The sequence below is a fragment of the Neolamprologus multifasciatus genome, chromosome 10, assembly GCF_963576455.1.
Source record: "Neolamprologus multifasciatus chromosome 10, fNeoMul1.2, whole genome shotgun sequence".
Taxonomy (NCBI): Eukaryota; Metazoa; Chordata; class Actinopteri; order Cichliformes; family Cichlidae; genus Neolamprologus; species Neolamprologus multifasciatus.
In genome coordinates this window covers 28,559,348-28,581,034 of record NC_140448.1, presented here as the reverse complement: position 1 = coordinate 28,581,034, position 21,687 = coordinate 28,559,348, and the positions used below count along the sequence as shown (strand labels likewise).

General features: G+C 40.9%; 1 protein-coding gene and 1 long non-coding RNA gene across 5 annotated transcripts in view; one reads left to right on the top strand and one right to left on the bottom strand.

Moving 5' to 3' along the window:
- The window catches only part of klf8 (Kruppel like factor 8), a 93,352-nt gene that overhangs the window by 43,341 nt on the left and 28,324 nt on the right, over positions 1-21,687 (bottom strand). The window lies entirely within an intron of this gene.
- Positions 19,215-20,131, top strand: LOC146510447 (uncharacterized). The gene is made up of 2 exons (XR_014876323.1): positions 19,215-19,372; positions 19,499-20,131. It is a non-coding gene; the product is annotated as an uncharacterized LOC146510447 (long non-coding RNA).

The window sequence follows — 21,687 nt, the reverse complement described above, 5'->3', positions numbered from 1 at the left end:
TGCAGTGAGCGTTGGTATTTTAAGCATTACGCCACCGGCATGTTTTGCACTTTAAGGCAGTTGCAGGTAAAGTATTGAAGGTTAATTAGTTGCAGAAGGATTAGCAGTATTAGGTCACAGTCTAATATGTGACTCGGAGACAGTTTTGAACCACACGTTCTGTTTTCTTCAGAATTCAAATATTTTTCTGGCACGTAACTTGAAGTGTGCTGAGAATCGGACACATTTGCGCTCTGCCGCACAGAGCAGTAAAAATTACATCATCACTTGATCAGCCTATGAGGGCGAACAGAGACTCTAAGGCCACGGTGGTGTGTTTCAGGCTGGCATGTGACCCAGCCCCAGCGGATTCCACAGCGAGGTGGGGCCTCGGCCAATCAGCCTGGGTGTGGCTGCAAGCGCAACCCCTCCCACACAGACGCACACAGAGGACACACACTGATCTCTCAGTTCCATTGTGAGGGGACAGAGCCCCCTCTGTGTCTCTAAACAAAGGTAAAAGCAGCTTGATGCCTCACCTTCCCCCCAACTGGCAACCCCCCACAAAGCAAGAGCCTGAATTTCACCAACTTCCACCCACTCATACAGTTTGAAACAACTTTAACTTTAATGGGCCTGGAGTTGCTCAAGGCACCTCTCTGTGGTGTTTTTGACCACAAGCTTCCTTTCTAAGCTTCAGAGACCATATTTGACCTTAAACATCACACAGGAAAATCCATCAAAGACAACGAAACTGGTTTGTTCACCAACAAGACCAGAAAACAGTCAAGGATGCTTCATGGTTACATCACAGTTTACACTTTGACTTATTTCAACAGTTGCTGTTGTTTTCCTGACTTTTTTTAACCTTATGTAAATGACAAAACTCTAAGAATTTCTTCAAATTTACACACAGTACTCATAAAGTACTCGTAAGTTACTAAATTAGCACATTTACATTTTAACTGCAGTTTAGACTTCATGAATTAACAGTATGCGCTGTGAAAACTGGAGCAATGTAGCCTATTTAAAAGCACAGAGAGCGCTAACAGCGCTGTTCCAGCACACAAAGCCTTCCTTTACACCTTGTGCTTTAACCCTTTATTTTGTTTTCAGTTCACTAGTTAGCAGTTTGGTCCTGTGTTTTGTTCTGAAGAGGCCTCATTATCATCTATTCTCTTCTGTAAATGGCCACTTTTCCAAAAGCCATTCAAGGCAAACTTGTCCTTTCAGTTCGACAGAAATAACAAAAGCTCTGCTCAATTAAATCAGAACATTTGTGAATTTGCTCAACAGAAAAGACCGCAAACAAATTTATTTATTTATTTTTAAGAAGCTCAAGACTGATTTAATTTGCCAAATTACATTTGTGGACAACATTTAACATATTTTGGGAGAAACTTTGGCAACTAAAAATGTATAAAAACTTCATTTCCAGCTAAATCAGATTTGGTGGAGTTTGTTGTTTTGGTCTACTGGAAAGAGCTGAAGGATGCAGACTCCACATCTTAAAGGAAAAACTCTACAAGCAGCTTTAAGTCACACACACCTCAATTCCAACTCCTTATTGCATGCCAATGCTTGAATACAAACACCTGCAGCTGCTACTTGGCTTGCAAGTTTTCTATCACAGCACAGAGGGTAGATTCAGATTTTTTGAACCCTGGGACGTCCGATTAAAGTCAACTTTGACCAGCCAGTTGCACCAAATTAAAAAAAATTAAACCATACCTGATTGAGTAGGTTTATTCACAACAATCTAGAGTTGCTGACTTATTTTAGTCCAAATGAAGCAGCAGCCACCTCAGGGGCATAAAAGTAATGTTACCTGGGATGTTCCAGAGCCTGCAGTTCCTCTCGTCCAACTTTCCAGCAGAAATATCTTTAAAAAAAAAGGCTGAAGTTCAGCATTATTAGGGGCGTGGCCACTTTGAGTGACAGGTAGATGTCGACTCCTCACATTCGTTTATCCAAGACACTGAACTAGACCTGTCGTTGACTACATGTGCGAGATGGTACCTTTTGGAGCTAACACTGTCTGCTAGTGTTAGCTGACAACGTTACACAAGAGTTAAAATTAGAAGCTTGAATGATGATGTCGTGATCACTATGTCCATTATTCACATACAGTAAAGTAGGGGTTTGAAACAGGGGATGATCTGATATCGTCGTGTTGGTGTTGTTCCCAGATCATCATGAAAATGTTGTTCCAGGTTCAACATTGCAAGTGACCAATCACATTATTGTGACGTTATTCTTTTGCGCACCAACCCATTCGTGCATTTATGAAATTCCAATGTTGCAAGGACAATATCAATTCTGCTTAGCGTTTATTAAAGGGTCAGGGTTAGGGTCCGTTGATCGGCGGACAAAGGCGGTTTCTCGCAGCTTAAGTACAGTTTTTTGTTTTACGCCGGTTTTTCCCGAAGTCGCAAAAGTATGACATCACAACATTCTGATTGGTCACTTGCAATGTTGATCCTGGAACAACCTTTAGTATGATGATCTGGGAACAACACCAACACGACGATATCAGATCGTGCTTGAAACAGGTGGCCTAGGGGGACCAGAACCATCTATCCGGCTCACCGGATTGCTTTGGAAAATGTGAATGTTGCCAAGAAACGACGTATAAATATGACACTTTGTTCACAACGTAAGTATGTCAAACTTAGCAAACACATCACCCATGGCCTGGCGTTACAGGTTCATTTGATTTACTGCAGCAGCATTTCTTCCAAATGTAGAAAACCTCAAGCATATTATTGAAATTGCACTCCTCTTTCTTAAGGCCTCTCAGCGATTCGCTGTCTACTTAATATTCTTCATACTTGCAGGTGGGTTTTAATATGCTATTAAACAACAGGTCTGATATGTCGCTCACTATGTAAAAATTGAGTTTTACACAATAATACGAAAGTTATACATTGCAGAACATCATGCTACAAGCACAAAGCCTTGCATTTTGCCCTTCTGACTGGTTTTTCCTTCACAATTCTTAATTACTTGTTAATTAATGCCTAAAGAGTAAAAAGCACAAATCGGATCGGAAAAGTACTGTGCTGCAACCAGACCTGGATTAATCGTGATTTGCAAATAATTAGTTTCCGTTTGTTTTAAACCCAATCTGGAGCTCCAGCTTGGCGGAGTTCATAGCTCTCTAGCAGTTCAGACTGCACCATGTGAGGAGTAAATTACAGGGGGGACAAAATAATTCAATTTTTTAAGCATTTAAACTTCAGTTTTTGTCCTTCAGCTTAGAAATCACACCTACTTTATCACTGTGAATAAACTGAAGCAAACACTGAGAATCTTTTCGCAAATCCGACTTGATCCACATCTGCTCCCAGACGAGGCAGCAAAAGAGGAAGGAGCTCACAGAGGGGGCCACGAGGCGTGTGTGTGTGTGTGTGTGTGTGTGTGTGTGTGTGTGTGTGAAGAGCAGCACTAACAAGGAGTGATAGTGAGATATGCACATGTTGTGCGTGTATAAATGAGGAATGACAAGATGCCTTTTTGTGTGTGTGTGTGTGTGTGTGTGTGTGTGCGTGCGTGCATGCCTCCCCCACCGGAGGAGGGGTCCCACTGTGGAGTTCCAGGAATTAAAAAAAAGGGTGGGGTGGGTGTGACCCTGTCAGCCTCTGATCCTACCACAGGAAGTCAGAGTGGGGGTAGAAGAGGGACCAAGAGGATTGAAAAACAGTCAGGCAGATTGTGTTTTCTCCTCAGACTCTGTGACACTTTGTAGAGGAGAAAACGGCAGCGAGCCTTCGTGTGACCCGGCCCACATTTAAACAGATTTCCGAACAACTGCATAATCACACGAGTCATTTCTCAAGCAAACAACTGCAGGGCACAAAAGTGACTAACATGACTTACTACAAAAATAGAGTTGGTCCCACACACTAAAGATAACTGGTGCCTGTAGTGCTCACCCACTATATACCATATAGCTCGTTTCCCTAGCTTTATAAACCCTGTATCAGGGATGAATCCTAACTGGAGGCATCCTTTTAAACTGTGCTCAATCAAGGTTATGCATGATTAAAGATCAGACCAACAGACTCTGCTATAGCTGCTAGCTGACACAGTGTGTACGTGTGTATAAGTTTTCCTTTAAAGTGTTAGTGACTCATTCATTATCACATAAATATGATTTTAAGTCTAAAATCTATTTATATGTTAGCACTGAGAAACAATCCTTGCCATCTGGGGCATGCATGCATATAGCCTACAGATGTAGCGTGCTAGCTAGCCGAGCTGTCTTTACCTGATGTTAAAACACCAGACACTCGTTCAAAAATGGTCACTTCAGGTTCCAGAAAAACAAAATTGGATCTCCACAAGAACAAACTCCAGACTTCAGAAAGGTTGTCGCGAACCAGTGAGTGATGTCATTTCTGCCATGTTCAATGGTTTATTCGCAGTCTATAGTTAGGCTACGCCTGTTCAATTGCTTATTAATATTATCTATTAACTAATTAAAATGGGGAAGAAAAGTGACTTTGAATGCGACGTGGATGTCGGTGGCACACGGGGCTGGTCTGGGTGTTTCAGAATCTGCTGATCTGCTGGGATTTTCCCACACAATCATCTCTATGGTTTACAGAGAATGGTCTGAAAAACAGAAAATGTCCAATGCGCGGCAATACTCTGGATGACAATGCCGCGTAATGTCGGAGGTCAGACGAGAATGGCGAGACTGCTTTGAGCTGATAGGACTGCAATAACCAGGGTTTTAATAGTTTTGCAATTTTCATTAGTTTTTATTTTTATTTCGTTTTGACTTCAGATTTTCAATTTTATATCAGTTTTAATTAGTTTTTACCAATTGTTTTCTAGTTTAGTTTAGTTTTTATTTTTTTGAAAATCCTTAGTTTCAGTTTAGTTTTGATTAGTTTCAGTTATAGTTTTAGTTGTGTTTGCAATAATTAAGTGTAACAAAATCCCAGTTTCATCATATCAGTCATTCTCTTCTGCTCATCCTTGGGTATGTTGCTATTCCAGCAACCATACTGCACCCTGGACAGGTCGCCTGTCTGTCGCAGGGCTAACACGCAGAGACAGACAACTCACATTCCCACCTATGGGTTCTTCAAATAAATAAATAAAGGCAGATGAACAACCATTGATACCAGGCAACTATAAAATGTATATCTTGGCCCCAATGAGACTATTAACTCTCGCAGCACCGGGTGTTCGTAATTTTGGTTCAAGTGAATTGATAAACTTTTTGAAGGTAATTGACTCACACAGTTGTGTAGATATCCCCGTCCTGTTGTCTCGGGATGCATCACGCTGCCTTGCCTGGGGTTAGCTTCTGTTTTCTGGGGATGAGGGTTGAGTGTGCTCCCTTACCTTCTCAAGCTAAGCTAGGTTAGCCTTCTTGTGTGAGCTTTTCAAGTGCACTTTAAGGTTTGTGGGATTTTTTTCCCTTTAGAAATGTCCCTCATAATTTGTCTGTTTCCACTACAAGACACTTGCTTTATCCAAAACACAGTCATATTCAAAGTAATCCCAAATTGGACTCTGGCGCTTTCTTCCGACTTTTCCTGACATGATTCTGCGCGTGGACGGAGCAGCAACACAGACGACTCGACTAACGTACTGCCACCTGTTGGCATAATGAGACACAGCAAGAAAAAAATCTGTAAACTAAACTTCATTTTCACCCTTGACTCTTGTATGACACGCACACATCAACGAAAACTAAACACATTTTTGCTATAAATTCAGTTAATTTTAGTTAGTTTTGTGAACACTCGTTATAGTTTTAGTTAGTTTTCCTTTTTTTGTTTTTATTTTTATTTCCGTTAACGAAAATGTTTTTTCACTTCTACTTTTCGTTATTTCGTTAGTTTTCGTTAACGATAATAACCTTGGCAATAACAACTAAAATAACAGCTGATTATAACCAATGCATGCAGAAGTGCATCTCTGAATGCACAATGTATAAATAAATGGGCCACAGTAGCAGAAGACCACAGCAGGCGCGCCTCCTGTCAGGTAAGAGCAAGAAACCGAGGCTACAGTTCACATGGGCTCAACACAAAACTGGACAATAGAAGATTGCAAAAACACCGCCTGTTCCGACGAGTACTGATTGGACTGTTAATCTTGACTAACACGAGTGTGACAGTGGAAACAACTACACTTGTCCAGCAAATGCCATGGCAGAGCATGACAGTGGGGGAGGTCACAGTGGACAAAACAGGCCATCTGAATAGGTCACTTTGAGCTCTTTTCTATCACTAATGATCTAAGTGATCAAAATTACAGCTCGCTTTAGGTCCCCCAAAACGCCATAAGGGGACATCAAGCCAAAATTATTGTGAAAATAACCCACAGAGTTACAAATCCTTTGATACAAACTAGATTTAATGCAGAGTCATTCTGCAATCACCCACAAGAGGGTCTGTCCCTGGGCTTCACGCAGGCCAATCTCAATGTTTCTAAAGTCTATTTTTATCCGGTGAAGACTCACTGAGCGTGAACTGAACGCTCTGTTTCATCCTCATACGGTCCCACACATTCACACCCGCTCAGAACAACCAGTCTGTTACTGCTGAGCTGCAAAGAGATGGAGAGAGGAGACACGATGAAGTTTTCCATTCCCCTTCTGCATCCTGGCTTGGGATTCCATCCCCTGTAACCACTGCTTTGAAATAAAACACAAATAATGACGGAGACTAACTGCACGCTGTGTTTAGGCTTTTCACACACAAAAAGCACCCACACATTTCTAACTTGTAGTGAAACATCAAATAATGCAAACAGAAACAAAGGTTGGGAGCAGGCACTGTGTGACTGTCTCTTCTCACCTTTGACTCTGTGAATAAAGCAAAGCCTGCTTGGCATTTTAACACCGTCATATACTTATGTTGTCAGCTGACAACTGAAATAGAAATATGTGAATGACAACACCTGAGATGTTAAAACACAGTGTAGCGATCCTCCGGAGATGGTAAGACACTTTACACGTTCTCCTTCCTTACAACGTCACACCACCTTTTTAATCCATGTCAACCAGAGTGGCTGTGATAAAAGAAGCTCTGAAGCAGGCTCATATCAATGTGTTTATATAGTTTTACCAAAAATAATGTTGCCAACACCGTATTTGCTGGATGCTGGAAAATACAGATGATACTAATCTGTGTAGTGCTACAATACTGGGGTTGATAATCTATTTAGTATCCAGTTTTGTTTTATTAACTTACCTTTTAACATAATTTGCTTTTTGGCCTTTGTATAATTTATAAAAAGCTGTTTATTTTACAGAAGTTGCTACTGTGAAACAGTTAAACCTCTTCTTTATCATTCTCCAAGTTTGCAGTGAGCAAAACATCCTGCCATCCTGCCAACATGTGGTTAGAAGTGGGACAGAGATTGGTCGTTAGGTTGAGTCTTCTCAGCTCATTAAACTTTATTCCTGCTCACTCTGACTTAATTTAAACATTACGTTTAAATAAGGCTGAATTCACCGTTTATTTGTTGTCATTTACATATTTGCTGCTTATCTTAGAAAACAAAGCAAAAGCATTAACTGTATTTCATGTTAACTTTGATGCATTGATAATGTTGATTATCATAATGTTGATAATGAACAAATAAACGCAGTTTGAAAGAGACTTGTTTGAAATATGTTATGCTATTTCCAACTTATATTTGCACTGCTTTCTGGCAGAAGTTAGAATAATTAAAACTGGATGATAACGGCAATGAAAGGCTGATTTATGGATGCAGCGAAATAAAAACCCTCGCTGAGCTTATTCTTTAGAGTGTGTTTGAGTGAGAGAGGGTGGGACAGAGAGACTATCTGGGTCAGTGCTCTCCTCTCTGTCACTGTTGCCTCTTTCCAAACCACCCCCAGCTCAACACATGTGTGTGTGCGTGTGTTATGGGCAAAGGGTGGGGGACTGCCCCAGTCGGCAGCACTGTTCATGCCCCAAAGAGATATACACACACACACATACATATACACACACACAAATATATATGTATGTGTGTGTGTGTGTGTGTGTGTATGTAGATATATATATATATATATATATATATATATATATATATATATATATACATTAAGGGTGCAACGATACACAAAATTCACGGTTCGGTTCGATACAAAAAAAATGTTCATGCCTTTTTAATTTGTCATTTATTAAAATTATAAATATATATTTTAACACAAAAATACAGTTTTTAAATTTAATGTTGCTGAAACAACAAAATAATAAAAAAATAAATCTATCTAATCGAGAAATCACTCATCTTTGGAAAAGAGAGTTTATTACAGAGAAATGGCTCTTTCCAAAATAAAAGCTATACTATAAGCTTCTTCTGGGCTATATTCTCAGCAGCATATTAAACATATCAGGTCCCCATAAGGAGAATCATGTGCTAACGGCTGTCTAAATGACTCGGTAAAGTTTGTAGCATGCGTGCTTGTTGTTTTTGTCTGCTTCCACTTGTCTTTGCACTAGGATGATGTCGGCGTAAATGTGCAGTCATATTCGTTGTGTTCCCACTAGTGCTGTCAGCGTTAATCTCGTTAAAATGACACTAACGTCATAACGCGGCAAATCTCCGTTAAGAAGTTACCACGGATTGCCCCGTGCGTGGGGCTGGACGGTGTCAACACGTTAACAAGCTAACTGCGCTAACGCACTAGTTCCGACCAATTGAGCATTGCTTGGCACATCCAACATACTGATTTACTTTTGTCCATGAAGCGCTTACCATCAGGGTCATGCTTCACATGAAAACCAAAATAGTTCCAAAGGCCAGATCTGAATGAGGGCGGGGGAGGTTCAATTTCGGGTAGCGTTGAGGCAGTTGCCATGTTGCAACGAGCTTAGCTTCTGTCTTGCTAGCTTGCGCTGCGCTCAGTGGATCTGCACTCGACAGTGCAGCCTAGGCGGAGTAGTCGAACGCAGATTCACTGAGCGTTCAACACAGACAGCATCGTCAGGAGAAAAGTTGATAAAATAAATTAAAAAATTGGTATTGTTCGATACATATGCCTACGAACCGAAAGCACTGTATGGAACGGTTCAATATCGATATGAGTATTGTTGCACCCCTAATAAACATATACACACACACACACACACACACACATATATATATATATATATATATATATATATATATATATATATATTAGGGGTGCAACGATACTCGTATCGATATTGAACCGTTCGATACAGTGCTTTCGGTTCGGTATGCATATGTATCGAACAATACAACATTTTTAATTTATTTTATCAACTTTCCTTCTGACGGTGCTGTCTGTGTTGAGCGCTCAGTGGATCTGCGCTTGACAGTGCAGCCTAGGCAGAGTAGTCGAACACAGATTCACTGAGCGCAGGGCAAGCTAGCGAGACAGAAGTTAAGCTCTCCTTGCAACATGGCAAATTGAACCTCCCCCACCCTCATTCAGATCTGGCGTTTGGAACTATTTTGGTTTTCATGTGATGTATGACCCTGAAGGTAAGCGTGTCATGGACTAAAGTAAAACAGTATGTTGGATGTGCCACGCAATGCTCAATTACATGGGTGGGAACTAGTGCATTAGCGCAGTTAGAACGTGTTGGCTGTCCAGCCCCACACACGGGGCAATCCGCGGTAGCTCGTTAACGGAGATTTGCCGTGTTGTGGCGTTAACCTCATTTCAGATTAACGCTGACAGCACTAGTGGGAACACAACGAATATGACTGCACATTTACGCCGACATCATCCTAGTGCAAAGACAAGTGGAAGCAGAGAAAAACAACAAGCAGGCATGCTACAAACTTTACCGGAGTCAGCGGTTAGCACATGATTCTCCTTATGGGGACCTGATATGTTTAATATGCTGCTGAGAATATAGCCCAGAAGAAGCGTATATTATAGCTTTTATTTTGGAAAGAGCCATTCCTCTGTAATAAACTCTCTTTTCCAAAGATGAGTGATTCCTCAATCAGATACAGGGCTCGCAAAATCGCTAGCCCGACGTCCCGGGGCTAGCGATTTTTCCAGTCGGGCTGCCCTGCCCTGCCCGTTGGCCTATCGTAGGAAGGAAAAATATATGTCAATGCTTTTGCATTCTTTCGGAAATGTAGCTGGGTAATTATGTCATTGGCATCGGTGAGCCACTGTGAATATGTGACATATTGAAATCGCGTTTGAATTTGCGCTTGTTTTTTGCTTTCACTTTGCAATCGCGCGAACTGTGTATAGAGAGCGACAGCACTGATCGGTGAGTGATGATAATTTGCGCACCAATTCCTCTGACATCATCTTATCAATCGTTAGCTTACTATGCAAACATGACAAGTGAAATCTCCCGCAGCAAGCTTAAACATGTGAGAGGTTGATCGCGCAGAGAATCGCTGAGCGTTAAGTGAGTGCGTGTGTAAAAGCAGCAGGATACATATTTTAGTTCTGCTGAGCCAAATAAGACAGGTCAGGGTGAAGAAATGACAGCCAAAGAAAAGCTTACCACAAAACGGAAACTTTATGACAAATCAGACTATAAGGCAAAAAGAAAGTGCAGCTTTATGGTTTCATGGACAAAATAATTTCTGTGGCTGCAATATGACGAGCTAAATAACCAGGTCTGCACATAAGTGGTCCGCAGGTGCGTATTCGCTGTCAAAATAAAAAACGCGCACAAGATAAGAAGTTGCAACGCGTGTTTGCATACATAAGATTTTCTGGAGGAGGACAGACATTTGTTTAGAACTCTTAAAGATGTCGAAGAAGCTCCTTTAAGCAGTTACTTTGGTGTTCCTCCACCTCCAAAGAAATGTCAGAAGGAGTCCAAACCACAAAAGAAGCACGTATTCTCGGACAAGTGGTTGCAGGAGGTGAGCTGGCTTCAAACAAATGATGAACGCACAGAGATGTGGTGCAGAATGTGCTGTGAAAATTTAATAAATGACAAATTAATAAAAAGGCATGAACATTTTTTTGTATCGAAAAAATATCGAACCGTGACACCAAAGTATCGAACCGAACCGAACCGTGAATTTTGTGTATCGTTGCACCCCTAATATATATATATATATATATATATATATATATATATATTATAAAATGGAGGTTCTGCCACACAAATTTCTCCAGATAGGAAAATAAGTTGGCTCCAGTTTTCAGTTTCCGTCTGCCTCTGCATCGCTTCATCTAAGAGGGACAATTAGCATGAAAAGGCAGTATGGGGGAAAAAAAATCTTCTTTTTCCCCCATACTGGCTGCTCGCTTATATGACTCAGGGTTCAATCTAAGTTCAAAGCGCTGTCTACCATCGTCTCGACACGCTGTCGATAGAATTCAGATATGGAACCATAATTTGTTACTGAACAGAATGAGACAGTAGTCACACTCCGATAGATTTTACGGCAGCTTGAAGATGGGGTCTACCTCCAAAAACAACTCCTCAAATGATCAGGTAGGTGATTGATACTTGGGCTGTTCCAACAGGACAATTAATCCAAACACACATCAAAACTGGATAAAGCCAGCTGCCATTAAGCTTCTCAAACAACTTTCCCAAAGCAGATCTCAGCCCAACTGAAAATTTGTGGACTACGCTTAAAAGTCAGATTTGTGCCTGGAAACCAACCAATTTAAAATAACTCTACCAATTCTGCCAAGAAGAGTGGACAAATACTCAGCCGGATTTACACAGCAATGTCGTTGATGGCTACCAAAAGCAACGTAACCAGGTCAACCTGCATGTTGGGACATTTAACCAAATATTATTGGGAATATACGTGTATGTGTATTTGAGCCTGTGTAATTGAAAGAAATGAATCAAAACTACAAAAATTCAATGAGCTTGATCTTCTGACCAGAACTGTAAAGGAAAGGCCCAATGATTCAAGGCCTTCACTTTAAGACCATATAAGTAGTAAAAAAAAAAAGAATTACATATTAAATAGTTATTTTTTATTCTATATTTTGGAGATTTGACTAAAGAAAAGATTACATTCTGCATGAGATGTAGGGGAGATGAAGTGAGACAAGGGGTCAAATTCAAACCAAGCTAAATGTGATTCCACAAATTAAAAAAAAAAATGTTCTGGCACTAATGACTGAAAATGACATTTTTTACCATTTGCCACAGTCAGTAGATGTCCTTCATTTTTATGCAGCTCTTCCTGCTGTAGTTATTCTGTATGGTAGATGGTCTAAGCTAGAATGATTCATTAGTTCAGTCGGGTCACAGCTTTAATATTACAGCACAGGCTTGAGCCGCTCTGGATTTCTCCAACCAACTCATAACTCATTTTATCTTGTGTTAGAAATGAAGCGCACCAATTTCTTTTACAGTCTGGCTTTGCTCCTCCCACAATGCCTATACTCATTTAAAGGTTTTGGCTTGAGCCAAAATAACATAAAGTGAACCTTTATCCAACACAATCTCTTTATATAAAGTAAATGCTGTTCATACGGGAGTTACAAGTCAGACTGACCAACGTATCGACTGGACAAACGTGTCATAATAATCTCTGCCAACTGCTCTTCGCATATTTGCAGAATGGGACCGGTGGTCTTGCTTCGCCTGTAGACAAATATATTACCAAAGGGTTAAAACAAGAATAATAGACTGGCATGGCGGATTAGAGCACCTGAAAGACACATCAACCACCAACCACCAAAACCATTACTAGGTGACGTGATCTTATTACAGCACAACATTTTGCTGGGCATCCTCGGGTACTAACATTCAGGTGGGTGATACTTTGACCACCTACCATATCAGCTGACACCAACCTCTTCCCCCAATATGCCTCCCACATGGAAAAAACTGTTCATAAACAATCTAAAGACCCTGCACCTCCAACTCCCCACCTCCCATTTCAATCTAGCACCTATAAGATGTGTCCAAACACGCCCAATAATCCATGACAGGCTGAACCCCGCAACACACAGGAAACAAAAGATCCACTGCCACCATCTCTGTGCCAGCCACCGCAGGAAACCCCCAGAGGTCCCGTACCCATGCCCCAAAGGGTCAGAGCCATTTTGGTGGCAAAATGGAAGCACTTAGACAATATGAGGCAGGTGGTTTCATCATTCATCGTAGAAGATGTCATCATATATTATGATGCCTTGGAACATGGTTAGGTTAAAAACCCATTACATGACCTCAGGCAAGAGAAGAGAAGAGAAGAGAAGAGAAGAGAAGAGAAGAGAAGAGAAGAGAAGAGAAGAGAACGAGGAGGTTAGTTCCCATTGGTTTCCAGTTAGGGATCTAAACATTGCACAACTTCTGTAACTGGAGTCCCAAACACACAGACCATAACACATACGCCCCTCCCTGTATGGCCTGAACCTTGAGAAGCAAAAGGACTCCCTCAAAAGGAGCGAGGAAAATTGACAAAATTGAAAATTGTTCAGTGTCAATGTGTGTTTGAGAGGGAACTATTGAGGCCGAAGCGTTGGCTTGCATTCCCTTCATATAGACAAACGTGACCATGCACACCTGTACACACAAACACACCCCATTCTTTCTCGGCTCACCCTCCCTTCCTACTCATTTTTGCACCTCCTCCTGACCTCCCTTACTTTGTGTTGCAGTGGCTACGTTGAAAAGGGTGGGGCTCGGTTAATAAGTGACAGATATGAGACGGGCAGTTGGGCGGAGGTCGGCCGGGTGCTTAAAGATCCGTGGCGAAAACAAAAAAAGTCTGTTTCAAATTCAAATCGACCACAGACCATTCACAAAAGAAGAATTTGAAGAATTTGAGATCTGAACTTTGACCGTAACCTTGGCAAAACACGGTTACAGGTATATGACCTCCCACCTGTGACGCGTTTAAGTTGCACGCCATACCAAGAGTGTTTGGTCTGGTCAGGGCATTTTATTTCGACGCTCAATGCCATTCTTGTACAATCCTCATTTGTGTAGCTTGAAACGTTGCATTAACAAGTTGCATCGCCGTTAGAGAATGCATTCAGTGGAAATGCAAGGACTGCCATGAATGGGCGTAATCAGAGCGTGGAAATTAAAGCCACACCCAGTCTATAACCCAGGGTAATAGGACTCCCTGAGTGCACCGCAACAAGCGTGTTACTTTTATCATAAAGCAAATAAGAGAATGAGTGAGCAGCATAAGAACTTAGATTACATTGAAGTGTATGGGAAAGTTGCGACCTCAGAAAACGCCATCTTTATAAGGTTTTAGGAGGATAAAGCAGAGTATCCTTCAGTAGTGACTGACAAGTCGCTACTGTATGGGTGTGAAATGTTTCAGTCTCATCCAGACCTCACTTGCAATGATCGCTTTCAAAACATAAAAAGTTAAACTCTGACGTCTTTAAGGACAATAAGTGACATCATGGTGTCCACACCCAGCTTTGATGGTGGTCAGGTGTCTTGAAATGTTTGGGACTGCACTGCACATGTGGATACAGCCGAATAGTGGGTCTCACTTCAATGAAATCAAGGAAGAAATCAGCTAGGAATCTCACATACAGCCATCTGAATCTGCCGATAGAATATAAAGTGAGAGGTCTTTAGTTTAATCTCCATATTAACAGCATGAGGATTTGTATTTAGAACCTATCTCTACTTAATTCCTCAAGAGACTTAGACAAGAAATATTCAATATTAATGGTTTAAATGCAAAAAACTGCAAACTGAGTATAGAGCGGAGTAAAGCGAGCGAAGCCTTGCTGTGATCCTCTCTCTCACACAGCTGTGACCTTATATGTCTTCCTCCTTCTGTAACTAAAACCACTCTTTCTACTCCACGTCCCTCCTCTTCACATCCCTCCCACACACTCACAATCCCTCACTGTTCTCGCCCACTTTGTGTACAATCACCACAACACTACGTGCATTAATTAATACCTACTACGTTCAGGGCTACAGTGCAAATCTTAAACAAGGCGGATGTCCAAAACAGAAGCCATGTGATCACATGATGCTTCGGCATTACATCATGGCGTGCTGACACAGTAAACATGCACACAGCATAGAAACTGCACGTCTACTTCTGCTTCACGTCGTGCTATGGAAGACAAACTTATCTCAGTCCCCCGGCCACTCCCTGACAGCTTCCCTCCCCCCACACCGACTTCAGCAGAAGGGAGACCAACGCCTCTTAAAGAGAAAGTCAAGCTCAAGTAAGACAAGTAAAAACACAATTTCTACTGAAACCATTAACACTGGATGCAGCATATGGTGGTAGATCCATTTAACCCTCTTTTATTACTTCCATTTATATTTATCATACCTATGTCTTTCTTTTATCAATGGAAGATATACTAATGTTACTTAATGCAATTTATGCATTGTTTTCATTTACGGATAAGCAAAAATCAAGCTTAGAAAAACTGTATGAACAAGTTACATTTATTTAGATACTCCTGTGATTTACTAACAAAATGTTATTTCGTTCAATAATAATACAAAAAATACCATTTAAAACTTAACTAATCACAGTACTAAAGAGTAAAATATTGATGAAGCAGTGACTGTAAGACTTCAAACAACAAAAAATGACAAAGAAGTCGTAATTCAGCCTGTTTTTTCATACATTTTATTTTTTTGTAAAATGTCAAATATGTCAAGTACTTTCTCCAGAGTCAAAGGAGCTTGCAAAGAAAAGCGTCTGGACTTCTTTAAGTTACTTGAAGACGTTTCACCTCTCATCCGAGAAGCTTCTTCAGTTCTAAGGTCAAATGGTGGAGAGTCCCAGATATAAACCTAGTGGGAGTTTCCCCCCACAGAGGGACAAAAGGACCCCCTGATGATCCTCTAATCGCCTGAGCCAAGGTGTGAAACTGGGTGTGGGTCCCAATCAGCCAGAGTTTCGGGTGAGTTCATTGTGAAACCTGGCCCCACCTTATCATGCGAATTCCTGAGGTCAGATGGCCCAGGATGTGAGTGGGCATTAAGGCGTCTGGGAAGGGATCTCTTCACAAGCGCATGGCACAACACAGAAGAGCCACCTCCACAGGACAAGACTCAGCTGTCCATCTGCATCTTAAGGATAAAGGACACTCTTTCGAGGATGCCAATGTTCACATTTTGGACAGAAAGGACAGATGGTTTGAAAGAGGAGTGAAAGAAGCCATCTATGTCCACTGTGAGCGACCATCTTTGAACAGAGGCGGTGGTTTACGACACCAACTCTCTGCCATCTATAATCCAGTTTTGAGATCCCTTCCCAGACGCCTTAATGCCCACTCACATCCTGGGCCATCTGACCTCAGGAATTCGCATGATAAGGTGGGGCCAGGTTTCACAATGAACTCACCCGAAACTCTGGCTGATTGGGACCCACACCCAGTTTCACACCTTGGCTCAGGCGATTAGAGGATCATCAGGGGGTCCTTTTGTCCCTCTGTGGGGGGAAACTCCCACTAGGTTTATATCTGGGACTCTCCACCATTTGACCTTAGAACTGAAGAAGCTTCTCGGATGAGAGGTGAAACGTCTTCAAGTAACTTAAAGAAGTCCAGACGCTTTTCTTTGCAAGCTCCTTTGACTACGATGACCTGGATGACTGAGAACCTTCACAGACATACTTTCTCCAGAAACGCTCACAATATTCAGGTCATGCCCAGCTGTGGAAAAATGACCAACAAACTAGAAACTGAAATAAGATCAAAGCCTGCGAAACGACAAAAACCTGGTTTAGAATGATTTCAAGACATTCACGGCAACCATTTTTATGACTAAATATCACAATCGCACATAAACGAGCCTTCAAGCTCACTTGAAACTTAAGCCCAGATGTAACTTTTGCATGCTTTTCCCTCTAGAACTGGGCGTGGATCATAGTGCACTTCATTAGTCATCTGTCTATATCGCATCCAGATCTACGACGGAAAGAAAAAAGGTGTGGGAGAAGAAGGAATGCCAGACATCAACTTTAAAAATAAATGTAATTAACAGTAAGATTCGCCTTCTCCTTAAAATGTAATGAACTATGCAAATAGGGTGTGGCAAATGTTCTAAAATCCAAATATATGATGAAAATCGTGAATTATTATAAATCAATCCATCTATCCAATGGGTGGATGGTGGGGCACACCCAACCAATTTGAGAAAACCAGTTCACCTAACATGCATGCCTTTGGACTGTGGGAGGAAGAACATGCAAGTGGACTCAAACCCAGGACCTTCTTGCTGTGAGGCAACTACAGTGCTGCACAGTACAGTCTGTGTATAACTTAGTATAACCAGTGAACCTACTGCAGGTATTGATCAAACCGACCTGCTTTGGAGAAGAGGAGTCAAGATGTTTTTGGTTTATGTAGTGGTAGAGGACAGTAACGATATGAAGGTCTAAGCTACACTGACAGTATTTTCACTACAAGGAATGGCTGCCTTACTCGCACGACTTTAACTTGTGGTATCACAAACATAGTGTCTACCTGCTTGTTTTAGACTTTGTGTGGCAGCAGCTGTACTATCTTTGACATGTCTGACGATTCAGAGCTCAACCAAGTACCACAGCAGGGTCGCTGGAAGTGCTTCTACAAAAGAATGTTTTAACAAAGACTTCTGAGGAACCCTTTGTCAAAAGCGATCCCTACCGAAGACTCAAGACGGCAACCTGACCGTAACTGTTTCAACATGTCAATTCTCTCTGCAAGCCTCGATTTGCATGACCTTTAACTGCATTAAAAAGGAAACCCAAGAGTCGTACGAGCAGAAATATTATTTGCATGCAATTCTCACCTGTTCAGAATTACACCACTATACTAAAATGCTAATTTACTTAAGTGAAACCTGGAATGGAAATTACAGTGCGTGCTACAACGGAGGGGTCAATGTCTAGCGTGAAATCACATCTGATATTTCTACATGTGTGGAGGCAATAAACATGCCAAGTGTATTATCCTGCCTCATAAACACACCTGTTACATCAGTGATAGTTAACAGGAGGCTTGAACGGAAGCCCTGCACAATGACTCTGTAATTACGATTTATATGGTTGTAAGATATGAAGTGGGATTAGATTTTATGGCCATGCGTTTGGTTTGGCGTCTTATTAAACTAAATAAATATTAAATTAAAAAAAAACACCAACACAAGCCACTGACATGGTTTCAGATTCAGTTTTAACAATCATTAACCTGACTTCAGTCTCAGTCATCTAGGTCAGCGGTCTCCAACCCCCGGGCCTCGGACCGGTACCAGTCCGTGAGTCGTTTGGTACCGGGCCGCGAGAGTTGAGGCTCAGGTGTGAAATGTATATTTTTCAGGGTTTTTATTGGTTTTCAGCGTTATTTTGTTATCGTTTTTATCGTTTACTTGGTTTTCCTTGGTCTTTTCACGTGTGTTATGAATAAATGTTCTTTTTTTCGGTACCGGTATTAGTTTTATTTTGTTGTATTTATCCGCGACACCTTAAAGGCCGGCCCGTGAAAATATTGTCGGGCATAAACCGGTCCGTGGCACAAAAAAGGTTGGGGACCGCTGCTCTAGGTCACGGTATTCTACAGAGGCAACTGGACTTCTGTCAGGGCTCTGTGTGCGGGAAGGTGGAGATGTGGATCCAAGTGCAGGACTCTGAGTCGGAAATATAACTGAAAACCACAGCTTTATTGCTGGCACCAACAAAACAGAAACCAAATATGAAAACACTAACTGGAACACACAGGCAGGATCTGAGGGTACGACGCGACACTGGGTTGAGGACAACACAGGGCTAATATACACAGGGTGGTAATCAGGGAATGGGTAACAGGAAGGAGACACAGCTGGGAGAGATCAGGGCTAACGAGACAGGGGGAGCTAAGCTGCACACACTAACATAAGACAAAGACTTTCACAATAAAACAGGAAACCAGAAACCACTAAATAAAGATGCAGACACGACACTGAGAGACAGACCAGACACTGAACAGAAACTGCAATACACATGAGAACCCAAAACCAAAGAACTGATCCTTCACCAAGAACAGAAACAGATCTATAATGATAATAACAATAAACAAAGCACCAGAACATCAGAAAACAATCCATAATGCAAAAATAAACCAAAATATAAGAAACTCAAAATGCTGGGTCAACACTGACCCAGAACCGTAACAACTTCTTTAAGTTTGTGAAGACGTTTCACGCCTCAGCCAAGAGACTTTATGAGGTGGAGAGTCCAAGGTATTTAAACCTTTTATGTTAGAACCGAACAAGACACTTGGATGAGAGGTGAGACGTAAAGAAGTCCAGATGCCTCATATTCCAAAGTGTGAATGGCCCCATTACTCACTGACACCAGATTTCAGCGATCTGAATTGCATGCAACTTTTAGCACAGTGTCTGTGAACAAACTGACCCACCAAGTACTGGAGTCTCCATGGGGTCGGTTCGGTTCTGTGTGGCCAAGTTGGACAGTTAAATGGGTTTGATAGCTTGATATTTGGCTTGATGATAGTAGGATTAATTTTGTATAATCGGTGAAGTGCACAAGTCTTTGCAAACGCAAGTAATGTCAAGTCAAGTGTTTATCTGGTTATAAAAAGAAGAAGTAAGACCTAGCTACAAACAGTCACTGGGATGTCTGCTAATGCCAGTTATGAACAGAGAAGTGTTCGTACCTGAACATTTGTCCTATCTAACGTGATCACTTGGATCAAAGTGGGAGGAAGGTCGACGCAGCAGCTAAGGACTATTTCTCCAACAATAAGGTCCAAGTAAATGGTGACAAGTAAAACGTGTCTAATGGCTTTAATGTGAAAAAGTACTATCCATTTTTTTCAGGACACAAGAAAAAAACAAAAGAAAGCTGTAGAAAAAAGTTCAAATATTTAATGTAGCTGGAGAACAAAATGACAAAGGAATAAATCAAAAGAAAAATTTGTATTCATCAGTGTTGAGTCATGATGTTAGCTGGGTACACACTTCCCAACAGGTGAAGAGCTTCACAGCTAATAACTCAACTCATAAAAGCAGAGGACTCACTTTGCTTTGTTAAACTTGATTTATATGTATTTTGATTGGCCCCTTCAAAACAAAAGCTTGAAACATCTTCCCGTATTTGTTCAAAAAGAGGAAATTTAATATTTTTCTTAGCTGTTTTTGTCATTCTATCTAATTATGCTTTTTTGCATCAATGAAATATGCAAACAAACAAACATAAACACATAAAGATGCATCAGCACACTGGCCTTGGCACCAGTACAAAACAAGTCAAAACTTTTGCTTCAGCAAAATGAAAAAATTTGAATAGTAAACAAACTATATTGGATATTAACATTTGTGCACTTTTAACCTCCTAAGACCCGAACTCTTCCACAGCATGCATTTTTAATTTCTCTTTGATATTTGGGCATATTGGGGCCAGATGAATGTAAAAGCAAAGAATTACCAGATTTATTTTTTTACCTTATTTTTGTTTTTATGAAAAATAAGAGCCACATGAGGTTATTTGTTTAAAATTCTGATAGAACAGTAGCAGTATAATATCTCGTAAGTGGATATCAGGCCCTTGTAGAGCAAAATTGAGTATTTTGGTCTAAATAACCCAAAATGTGATGTCCACATATGTGGACGCCAGGTCCTAGGAGGTTAAGGTAAGAAAAACTACTCAGTTAATCAATATTATATTGCATTGTGACATTATATCAATAAATAAATGTTTACTGTAACCACCTCAGCCACTCTTTGTGTTTGAAGTTTCTCGGCTAAAACTGTCATGTCATTTCTTTGATGTCTTAAAAAGAAAGTGCTGCAGGCAGTTTGTACTTGGCTCTGAGAGATCTGAGGAATCCCGCGCCGCTGGTTCACAAGACGCACTTTCCAAGAAGAGGCGTTACTGTAACTGAACACTATATGCAAATACAGCCTGCACTCGTGTTACACAAACACGTGAATTCTGTGGATTTTAGTTGGTTGGTTTTTTTAATTTGTTTATCATTTTTTAAAAATCTCACATTTACCATCTTATTTGTAAATAATTTTGATGCCGTGTTTTTAAACATCAAACCTCGGTTGCAATATAAATCAGGTTCGTCTGCCTGTCGTTGTATTAAAAAAAATGTCTTTGCAAAGTTGTGAATGGATCACCCGAGACAAATGCTAATGCCATGAACGAACGTGGCCTTAGACAATGTCTTATCTAGCCACGGAGCTTGGATCGAAGTGCAAAAAAGTCAAAAAAGCAAAAGCTGACAGCTGTCGAATAACTGAAAAGTTCAAAATTAAAATAGCGGGCCGTAGAGGAAAAAGAAATGAAGCAATAAATCATAAACTCTGGAAGCGTCAGGGAGTGGTGAGCCGTCGTGACTCCAGTTGGGAACATTTATTTTCTTTAAGGTGAAAAGCGTTGCAGATAATAACTTCATTTCCTTCATCCCCAGTGCCAAAAATAAAAGCAGACCAAAGAACATTTTGATGATTCACTCTCATTGAACACAACAGTTTTTCTTAATTTTCGCTTTTCTCTGTCATCATTTCGGTATGGCTCCCTTAAAACAAAGAAAAACACAACCTTTTAGCACATTCCTGCGTTCATCATTAAGAAACTCAGAGCTTTGTGCACTGCTTACTCTTAGTTGCACCTTTTATAACACGCAATATCACTTGAGCTTTTGTTAATACAAAAGAATAGCTTGTTAAATATTGCAGCATGTCTATTACAGTGTCTCTGTCTCAGCTTGTGACCGCCGCTTCTGTTTATTGATGCGTTTAATTTGCGCTCTCATGTTGACACGCTTTAGTTTTTGCCATTCAGACACACGTTATTTGGCCTCTTTAGGAGCTC